This window comes from Solenopsis invicta, unplaced genomic scaffold (genome assembly GCF_016802725.1).
Source record: "Solenopsis invicta isolate M01_SB unplaced genomic scaffold, UNIL_Sinv_3.0 scaffold_255, whole genome shotgun sequence".
NCBI classification, from domain to species: Eukaryota; Metazoa; Arthropoda; class Insecta; order Hymenoptera; family Formicidae; genus Solenopsis; species Solenopsis invicta.
In genome coordinates, this window is record NW_024105257.1 from 57,262 (window position 1) to 69,188 (window position 11,927).

General features: G+C 35.7%; 1 pseudogene; it reads right to left on the bottom strand.

The window, feature by feature from the left end:
- Positions 1–6,961: 6,961 nt before the first annotated feature.
- Positions 6,962–11,384, bottom strand: LOC120359879 (annotated as a pseudogene).
- Between the last annotated feature and the right edge of the window lie 543 nt (positions 11,385–11,927).

Consider the following 11,927-nt stretch of genomic DNA (forward strand, 5'->3'; position numbering starts at 1 on the left):
TCGCCGAATTGCAGTTCGCGTACAACACCGCGACTCACGACGCAACGGGGCATACGCCGGCGTTCCTGAACCACGGCCGCGAGTTACGACGGCCGGAGGAACGCGCACCAGCCGGCCCTCCGCAACGACCGCACGCGTTGCAGCGCCGACTACGTGAGACGTACGCGCTCGTCCGCATCCAGCTGGCCCGTGCGTTCCAACGGCAGCAACAATATTATAATCTGCGTCGGCGGGAATGGCGACCGAAGCGGGGAGATTGGGTGTGGAAGCGAGACCACCCCCTCTCCCGTCGTGCGGATGCGTTCAACGCGAAACTCGCGCCGAAGTATATAGGGCCACTCGAGGTACGCCGCATCATCTCGCCGGTAATATACGACCTCCGAAGCGCGGGGGGCAAGTGGTACCGGCACGTCCATGTCCAGGACCTCAAGCCGGCCCCCGCTCCGACCGAAGAAACCGAGTCGGACACCAACGACGACGACGACGACGCGGCATGCGGCGCGCTCGTGACTCGGCCGGCGAGCCGAGCGACGCTCCGGCAGAAGCAACACGAGAGCACGGCCACGGCACGTGGGCAAATTCCTACGACCAGCGCGCGCACCGGTAGCCGGAATTCGAGCGCGGATACCAGGAACCGATCGGCTCATTCTCAGAAGAGATATGGAGCACGACGGTATCCTCGCCGAGATCGCCGAGCTGCTAGGCGAAGCTCCGGAGCCGTACGACCCGGCACGGCCCGGAATGGAGCCACCGCCAAGGTCAACACCGCCACCGGCACAGGGGGACACCCCCATGGCTACCACCAGCCACCGACGACCCGTTGCCACCGTCGGGGTACGCCGAGGCCGCCTGATACAGCCCTCCGACCGACGAACTCAGGAGAAACGGGCCTGGCTCATGCTGGAGCCACCCCGTCCGCCGCCACGCCTCGCCACCGAGCCGCCGCCGCCACCGCCACCGACACCGGCACCGCTACGCGCCACCGGACCCACGCCACCGCCACCGGTCGCCGTAGAAGTGGAACCGGGGATCATCGTCGAGGTCCCCCACTTCGCGGTGCACACCAGCCGCGAATACAAGCCGCGACTTGGCAACCGCCGCTGGCATCTGCGGTTCGACCGTAACGGCCGGCTCCGGTCGTGCAAGGAAAAGTCCTACGCACGGCCGGAGAAATAAGATGAATTAGGCCTCTGAATTCAGGCCTACTCAAAGGGGGGGGTGGTGTAACAAACCGCCTTTCCGCTCCCCCCTCGGACCGTCCATCGTTCCGGGCTGTCCGGCCGAACAACCGCCGGACAGCAGAAACACGGCGCATAGCGCCGAAAATATACTCTAACACCGGCGTAGCGCGCGTTGACGCATCCGCACGTGAGATCTGCGTGGCAGATCTCCGCGCGCACGCGCTCGACCGGAGTGGCGACCGCCGGACCGATCTCGAGCGGCAGGGAGACCCCCACCGATTCCGTACCGTTCCGTACCCCCGCACCGTCCCTGCTCTCGAGATTCGGGTATATAAGCGCCGCCGCTCCGAGAGTCGAGCGGTCTTCTTCTCCGTCCACTCTCCGATCCAGAAGAAGCCCAACCTAGCGCTCACTTGGGAGTTAAGAGCCTTAGCTTCCGCCAAGCAGTCTTGGCAAGAGCCTTCCGCTAATCCCGATACCGCCGATAAAAACGGGCTCAAGTACATCTTGGGCTCCACCAGGAGATCCTGGTCGGCGATTCCCGATCCGCCGTCCTTACTACGGTATCGACTCACGGCCTGGGGTGTGGAGTTCCGCGCCTCTACCAAGGGCTCTTGGCGTGAGTCGATCACCACCGCCGAACATCGCGGTATTAACCGCTCGCGACGGGAATCCCCGCTCCGCGTACACTCGCACCGAGCGCGCGTCACTTACGGCCGTGGCCACGGCCTTCAGCAAGGCCACGGTCTGCGCGCGTCAACACCGGCTCCGAGTTCCCGGAAAACTCGAGGCCGGAATTCCGCGAACTCAGCCGCGACAATAGCGCGATCCAGACATTGGTAAATACCGTTCGTTACGTCCGCGCGCTCCGTTTTCTCGTCCGTCCGTCCGCGCGTAGCCGTTAAGTTTTGTTGGGTCCGTCCGAGCGTCACCGTCATCCGTCCGTCCGAGCGTCGTGGCCAAGCCACTCCACCTGTATATAGTCAGCACAAAATAAACGCACTACTTGTATTTACCACCTAAAGCAATACCAGTCTAGTTCTCTTGGCGACCTCCCTCCGCGTCCTGGTCCGTCCGCAGTCACGCACCGCCCCGTGCGCGGAAAAAGACGGGTCGTTACAGACTTATTTAACTAAATTAGAGGTAATGACTTGCAAAATAATTAGTTAAGTTAAAAAGTTGTCAACATTAGATATTAACCTCTTAATTTTATTGTTTAACTTATAACTTTTGAAATAGTTACCATCTAACCTTGATAATCAAGGAAACCAATTGCCAAAAAATATCACACAAAATGATGTTACATCTGTATCTGAGTTATTACTTCAAGAAAATGATAACATCTCATTAATTGAACATGAAAGGTATTTAAAAAGTAATAGAAATAAAAAAATTTAATGTAAAAAAACTTGTTGCTCTTAGACTTCCAAATATAAAAATAATTGTAGATGTCATATCAAATTAATCATTATTTATAAATCATTTTTTTTTATTTTTTTTCATACATTTCAATAGACAAATTGTACAAATATTGCGTGATAATGGTATCAATATTGAAAATTATAACAAATTATAATACAGTATTAACCAATATATTATTTAATATATACATATGTATGTATATATATATATATATATATATATATATATATATATATATTTCTTTCGGTATTACAAGAGCTTCCGTTTTCTATACATTATATTCACCATATAATACAAAGGTCTACAAAATTAGCGGGGTCTTGTTCTTTGAACAATGCATGATGTTTTTATAGGATCTTGATGCGCTGAAAACGACTACGTGGTTCGTTTTTTTTTCAACCATCCTCCATTTTTTAAATATTCGCTAAAACAGCTTTTTCGAACTTGACTTATTTATGAATTTTTTTTGGCTAAAGAAAAAATGAAAGCGAGGTCAGCTTTACAGCATTTTACGCAAAAATGTTACCACAATACAATGCCGTAAAGCTGACCGCGCTATCATTTTTTCTTTAACTAAAAAAATTTCATAAAGAAGTAAAATTAGAAAAAACTTTTGCGATCATTTAAAAAATGGAGAGTGATGGAGAAAAAAGAACGACGTAGTCGTTTTCAGCGCATCAAAATTCTATAGAAACATCATTCAAAGTTCGAAGAACCCCCTCCCCCCCAACACTAATTTTGTAGACCTGTGATATTATTTAATAAATATAGTCAAATCGGGGTATATAAAATAATTATAATCTCTGGAATTATAGATTTAAAAATTTTGTAAAATTTTTAACAGTGAAGTTAAATCATCTTCATCAAGCGAAGAAAGTTCATATGAAACAAACCATGAGACAGACAAAGTGCAGTCTACATTTGAAGAATTAAACAAAAATATTTCTTTAAAAAAAAAAAATACGTAATTGGTCTATGAAACATATTTCAACTTTAAATAACAAAATGTTATCTGAATTACTATGTATTTTGAAAACTGAACACAATGAATTTTCACAGACAGCTACAACATTTCTGCAAATTAAAAAGGCAACAAATAATGTCAAGTTTATGTTAGGAGCTAATGGATCTTTTGGTACTTATGTTTATTTCGATTTGGAAAAAGTTGTTAAATTGATGATAAATTCCGAAATATATGTGGAAGACTTTATTAAAATTTTATTTAATATTGACGGTGTACAAATTTATAAAAGTTCCAAACAACAATTTTGGCCTATATTAATCATGTTACATAATAAAAAATATATTGTCAAACCTCAAGTTGTGGCTATATGTATATCATGGTGACTCTAAACCAAAATCACCAACGGAACTTCTAGATGATTTTATAACAGAATTATTAAGTTTAATGGCCAATAAAATTACAGTAGAAAATAAATCATACAGTATTAAAGTATTAGGTTTTGTATGTGATACACCGGCTAGAGCGTTTATTAAATGTGTAAAGTCTCACGTTGGTTTTTACGCATGCGAACGTTGTACAGTAAAAGGCCAAACCGTTTTTAAGAATAAACGCATTTATGCAAGCATTACTTGTAAAAAACGCAGTAAACAATCATTTGAAACCCGTAAACAACTTGAGCATCATCTGAATAATGAAATCTCTCTATTATTGAAAATTCCAGAATTTGATCCGATAAAATCAGTTGTTTTAGATTCAATGCATCTTTTATTTCTAGGAGTTACAAAAACTTTATTAAACAATATTGTGTATGGTGGTCGCAAGATGGGTGGAATTGATCCACGAAATCGTTTGGTATTATATAAATTACTTCGCAATTTTTCTAGTCAAATTCCTGTAGAATTTCAAAGAAAAGTTTATGATATTATGGATTTGAAAAATTGGAAATCTACACAATTTCGTTTTTTTCTTTTGTATAGTAGTGCATTAGTACTTCGTTACGTTCTGCCTAATGATAAATATAAGCATTTTTGTCTACTGTACGTAGCATGTCGACTATTACGCAATGATAATTTAGCGGTATCAAATGTAGAAAATGTAAAAAAAGTTGTTAATATTATTTTTTCGTTTATTGCCGAGATTTTATGATCCCAATGTACAAAGTAGATATTAATTTTCATAACTTGATTCATATAGCAGATGATGTAACTCACTGTTGTTCACTGACTTCAATTTCGGCGTTTTCATTCAAAAATTTTTTGATGATTTTAAAAAAACTAGTTCGTACTCCAAACAATCCTTTAAGTCAAGTTGCAAATCGTTTAAGAGAAATTAATTTAAATGCTGATATTAAAATTCAACGAATTGTACCAGTAACAGATTATGTAAAAACCAAAATTGTTGATTTAGAAAATCATATATTAAAAATACATTTACATGTGTCACATGGAAGGGAATAATTATTACTAATACTTTATCTAATAATATCGTATAACTTAATAATGGTGAAATTATTCAAATTAATAAAATTTTTTCGTATAATTTTTCAAGTAAAGAAAATCAGTACAAATAAATTACCTTTTCAAAAAAAAGGTAAAAAAAAGCGCCTATGTGTGTTGCGCGCAATTTATTTTGAAATTGTGTAATCTAATAAAAATGATATACATTTATAAAAAAAAAAAATGTGTGAAATCTTTTAAAGTGCGCTTATTATAAAAAGATTATACTTTTTCTACAAAATTAAAGTAGTCGTATTTGTATTTTCTTTGAAAAACATTCCTATTCTAACCCAACTGGTAGTATCTTCAATTTTTATACAAAACCCACGTGGTACTATCTCTGTATTGTTATTGAAAAATCTTCGTATTTTAAAAATTCAAGTGATAGCATCTTTAATTCTCATTGAAAAATTTTATTCTAACCCAAGTATTTCCTTAAATATTGTGTAATTTAATTCAACCTAAATGCATTTTTCCAAAAAATCTTTTAAACAATCAAAGTACTATTTTTGTATTTCCATTGAAAAATCTTTCAATTTTAACCCAAGTGGTTGTATTTAATTTTAATAAGTTTCAATGGAATATATAACATTTAATTTAAAAGATTAAAGAGGAAACGGTACAAAATGAGAAAATTTTATTGAAATAAAAATTTTTTGATGTACAAAAACATGGCGCTGCTAGATAGGAAAAACAATGAGAAGAATTGAATAATTTCTGTACAAAACCTAATTGCTACTATCTCTGTATTGTCATTGAAAATCTTCCAAACCAAGTGGAATTTAATCGAAAATAAATAATATATTAAAATTTTGTAATCTAATTTAACCTCAATAATTTATATTTTAACAGAATTTTTATTTTTTTAAGTAAAATTCAAGTGGTATCTTAAGTTTAACTTACAATAAGAATTACTTAAATGTTAAAGAAGCTAAAACTTATTTTGCAAATTTTTTTTATAACGCATATCTTACAAGTGTTACATTTATTGCGTTCTTTCTTACGTCTTTTCTGCTTTTTCTAGCAGCGCCATGTCTTTGTACATCAAAAATTTTTATTTCAATAAAATTTTCTCATTTTGTACCGTTTCCTCTTTAATCTTTTAAATTAAATGTTATATATTCCATTGAAACTTATTAAAATTAAATACAACCACTTGGGTTAAAATTAAAAGATTTTTCAATGGAAATACAAAAATAGTACTTTGAATGTTTAAAAGATTTTTTGGAAAAATGCATTTAGGTTGAATTAAATTACACAATATTTAAGGAAATACTTGGGTTAGAATAAAATTTTTCAATGAGAATTAAAGATGCTATCACTTGAATTTTTAAAATACGAAGATTTTTCAATAACAATACAGAGATAGTACCACGTGGGTTTTGTATAAAAATTGATACTACCAGTTGGGTTAGAATAGGAATGTTTTTCAAAGAAAATACAAATACGACTACTTTAATTTTGTAGAAAAAGTATATTCTTTTTATAATAAGCGCACTTTAAAAGATTTCACACATTTTTTTTTTTATAAATGTATATCCTTTTTATTAGATTACACAATTTCAAAATAAATTGCGCGCAACACACATAGGCGCTTTTTTTTACCTTTTTTATATTATACATTGAAAATAATAAAATTAAATTTTTGACAAATGTCATTATGAAAATAGAAATTTGATAGTAAATGTACAAATGTAAGTGGATATAATAATAGTAACAGTGAAAGAAAGAACAAAAGTTATTTGTTTATATTATTTAATAAATTCAGTGCAAAATATTAATGTTATTCGGTACAAAATATCAATGTTTTATATATCTTAATATTACATAAAATTTATAGTTTTAAAACAAACAATTCAACGATTATATATATAATCTTTTTATGTATTTTTCTCTCCTATACTATTGTCAGTTTTGCATGAGTTTCTCATAATAATAAATATAACAGATGTCTACTGATTACACATATAGATATTGAAGCAGTTGCAAATTATAATTTACAATGAACATAATTTGGTTAAAGTCCATAAAGTATTCTATGATAGAATTTAGCAATTTTATAGTAACAAATGCAAAACTCACAATATATTTACTTGTTTAACAATCTTCTCTTCCTGTCGCCAGATCGTCGCAATTCTTGTATACATGCTTCTTCTTCAGTGATTGTGGTATCCTTTTTCTTCAAAACAATTGCTGCAAACATAATAAATGAATCTTGTTAAAATACATGTTAAAATGACATAAAGTAGTTCTACAAAAATTTTCATCTGAAATTGTATTCAATGTTACAGAAAAGTTTGTTTAAATGCAATTCAGTGCAACTACAAAGATTACAAAAAATGTTAAAATTATATACCAATTATTGTGTCAGACAGTTTCGATTTTTTTAATGATAACCTCTTTTTTTGGCCTGTCCACGTGTAAGCTTGTGCAACTTCATAGCCCATATAGTTTCCAACATTATGTTATTCACAAATTTTGGTACAGTATCTCCACCAAAATGCGCCATTTTTTTTCATCTGTAACAAATAAAGCAATATTTTTTATTATATAATACATACATTATTTGATTGCACAATTTTTTCAATTTATTCTTTTTCTAATTACCTTTATTAATTAAATAAATTGCATTAATATAAATTAACAATTTTGTTTACATTAAGTAATCAACATAAGAAATTTATATTACATTACATTAATAATATTTATAATAAATTATTGATTTAAGTAGGAAATTACAATGTAATAGTTAAAAATTTCTTTTTCCATTATTTATACTTTTACCTTAAGAGTGAAAGTAATGGAAAAAATATATTTATTTGCCCGTTATAAGAAACTTCACACTTGAATCAATAATTGTAATTAATATAATGTAATGTAATGTAATATATTTGTTTCATGTTTTGATACTTAATAATTTAATTATTTTCTATCAATTTAATCTATTAACGTTAACTGACTGTTATCATAAGCCCTTTAATTTTTGTATGACAAGATACTTACAAATTGTTGCCGAACATTAATAGCCTCCAATCTGTTATTGAACATTTCTATTTGTACCACTGTAGTGAGGGGAAAATTTGGTAACAACGATACATCGTCTTCGTCTATTTCATTTTGTTGATTATTTTCATTTTCTAGTAATTGAATGATATGGTTGAGTTTCCGTTGAATTTTCTCATATTTGAGCAAGTAATTTTTGCGGCATTTTTCTATACAACAAAATATATAAAAGTAAATAATAAAAAATTAACCTGGAAAAATGTAACCGAAATGCAAATAAAATAAATTACTAATAATAACAATAAAGAATAAAACTGATGTGACTATACCTAGTATAAGGTAAATCTATTGATCATAGCTGGCTCTTAGTCCTATTTATATATTTGTTATTTAATATATTATATTATATATGATTTTACATATATTGTTACATATCTCAAAATGCGCGCCAAACAAATGTTAGGTCTTGATACAGTGATAGGTTAAAAACGAGAAGAATAGTACCAAAAGATTAAATTGATAATTAGATAATAATGATAGCAAGTGTTACGTCCTGCGGAGTAACAATTCTTTTCTTTCGAAATCGATGCGGCCAAGCAACCGAAAATCGCGAACAGATGGTCTATCTTAACCGCGCAAATAAGCTAAGATTGTCCGATCGAGTCTACGCTTGACACGTGCCGGTTTTGGCGGAGGCAAGCGTTGAAACGCAGATGATTGACCCCATCGAAACACTTGTCGCGCAATTAATAGGTAACGATCTTCTAAGGAACCTAACCGACAGGATGGATTACTCAGATGAAAAAACAGATTAGAAATCGAACGCGCTGAGAACGCGCGAGCAACAATAAGAGACAGTACATCTGCGGATTAAAATCCCATAGGAACCATAGGCAGAATCGGGTATAAAAAGAAGGAGCTCCTGAGCATTTCGGTCATTTTTTCGCCATTCGTTGTTCGCGATTCATAATTCACTCCAGTTCGATCCGGCGCACATTCCGTGACATTATATGTCCGAGTTTGTGACGTGCGGATTCGTATTCATCATACTTAAATTTGACGCGGCGCTGTGAAAATTAAGTCAACAAGTTCTTCTACAACTTCCGAACACTCTGAGTGCCAACCGTCGACCAGCCGTCCGTCGTTGTAAGCTGAATCCGCTCCGCCAAACACCAAATCATTCGCACCTTCATAAATTTCAACCTACAGTAAGTCTAAACCATCCATTATTTTTACTCTCTATAAGACTACCTTCTCTCTCAAGTAAGATTTTTATTATATTTTTTAAAATACTTATATACCCAGTATTATTTCACTACCCTTTCTTTCCTTCCGCAGGATACAATCGAATTCTTTTTCAATTGAATCCGCAATTCTTTTACTTCCTGCAGGATACAATCGAATTCTTTTTTGATTGAATCCGCAACTCTCTTTACTTTCCGCAGGATACAATTGAATTCTCTTTCGATTGAATCCGCAATTCTCTTTACTTTCCGCAGGATACAATCGAATTCTCTTTCGATTGAATCCGCAATTCTTTTACTTCTCGCAGGATACAATCGAACTCTCTTTCGATTGAATCCGTAATTCTTTTACTTCCTGCAGGATACAATTGAACTCTCTTTTGATTGAATCCGCAATTCTTTTACTTCCCGCAGGATACAATCGAATCCTCTTTCGATTGAATCCGCAACTCTCTTTACTTTCTGCAGGATACAATCGAGCTCTTTCGATTGAATCCGCAACTCTCTTTGCTTCCATCAGAAACAAAGAATTCCCTTCTTCTCATAATTAAAACTCTTTCTTTTCCTTCCTGTCAAGTAGTTACGATCTAGATTTTATTTCCCTTTATTAGAAAGACAGAACGTAGCCTTAATTCTTAAATTCATTCTAGTGCGTAATTGAGTCCCTGAACATTAGTCTCGAAGAGCCATTAAGAACTGTCGGAATCGTCGAAATAGAAAGGTCCGAAAGCTTAGGGCATCGTTATCTCCGAAAAATTAAATCTGCGAGGAGAAAATTCTGTTTTGCCTAGCGCTCTAACTAATTTAAGAACTTCCGACGAACCGACCGATTCATCTCCACCAGTCTCAAATCCGTCCGCCGAATCATTCTCTCTTTCCCCCTGTCGTCGTCCTTCCCCCTCTTACTCCCCTGAACCTCACGTAGAAAACCAACGTTTTTTCTCACTATTTATTCCCGAAGAAATAGAAAATATTGTAAACGAAACCCCAATAGAGCAAATCGTAGCCAATGAATTGGAAGAAATCTTCGACTCGGCTCAAGAACTACCTAAATAACTAAAAATTCCCTGATCACACACCCACACACGCACATTTATATCTCGTGAATCTCAAATGTAACCGATTAAAATTTAAGTTTATAATTGCATTTTCTGTTAAGATTTCTCAAATCTATCACAAGATTTTTCTTTTTTTTATCGCACATGTTCTCTGCAAACAAAAATGTTATTCACGAATTAATTATTATTATTTTAATCATCACCTATCATTGTAATCGTTTATTTCTTTTATTATGTTAAAATAAATTGTAATCTTTAATTGTAATCATTTTCGTTTATTTCAATCACCTCTAATTCCCGCTCCGATAAAATTGCACTTGGTCCGATCCCGCGTAAAAGCGATTTAATTCGTTTACGCAAAATAAGGACTACACGAATGCAAGAGTTTGAATGAGAGTCCTAGGCCGTCATTCTCGACACCTGACCTACATTCTAACTCACCTGACGCATTCGACTCGTCGCACTCGCCCGGAAACATGTGTGCGCGAGATTAGGCCTGTTCCGTTCTTCCCGTCTCACTCAAATCATTTCCATAAGTTTCTACCTGCAAGTCGACCCAAGAGACTTATTTCGAGAATTCTGGACGTAACACAAGCATTTAATAAAATTTCCTCTTATTTAAAATGTTGCAAGTAAAGAATTTGTTGCAAAAAGTAATACCTCCAATCAAAGTGATAATATCGTGATATTGTTCTCATTCTAGTTATAAATTTTTAAATGTTCAAATTTATTCGATGTGCAGTTTAATCTTGAAGATGTACATAAAATTGCATAATAAAATATTAGCACCGAAATCCAGCTATAACCAATACCTTTTCTATTTTACTAACAAGGAGAGGACCAGGTGAGAGACCCTGGGATTTTGATCTCAATTTTTTTAGTTATTCTGGAGACGAAAAAAAAGTTTACGTCTCCCGGCGTTTCATCGAATAGGCCTTAGTTTCGAAATAATAAATTTGTAAAAATTGGCCATACCGCGATGCGCCATATGAGCCTTCCCGGTAACTGTTCTCGCAACCAGTGCAGTCGGCTGCGTGCGTTAGGTACTTGCTTCACAATCGTAAGATCCGGGTTCGCTCCCGGATGTGTGCAATATATTTTTTTTTTTTATTTAATAAATGTATTTATTTATCTTGATGATATTAATATAGTATGCAAATTTCTAAAATAAAAAATTTAATTTAATATTATTTTCTAAACTTCAATTTAAATTTAATTAGAAGGGAATTAGAATTCAAGTAATATTTGAAATAATAAATAGGTAATAATAATAATAATAATAATAATAATATAAGTTATTTGAAAGGGATAACATATAAAGGCAACGTATCTAAATTTTCAAATTGTTTTTGTAATTTTTTCCAAAACGAAGCAAACATAAACAAATCTCTACAGAACTTTTTGCATTAGTTCTTCAATCCGCTACATGCTCCCGAATTATTTAATTTGGGAACAATCTGTATGTTGTATTATATGTATACATAAATGACAAACCTAGCTTAGTAATTTTCAATGATGTATTAATCGGCTGGCTTGATAATTGAGATACATTTTGACTG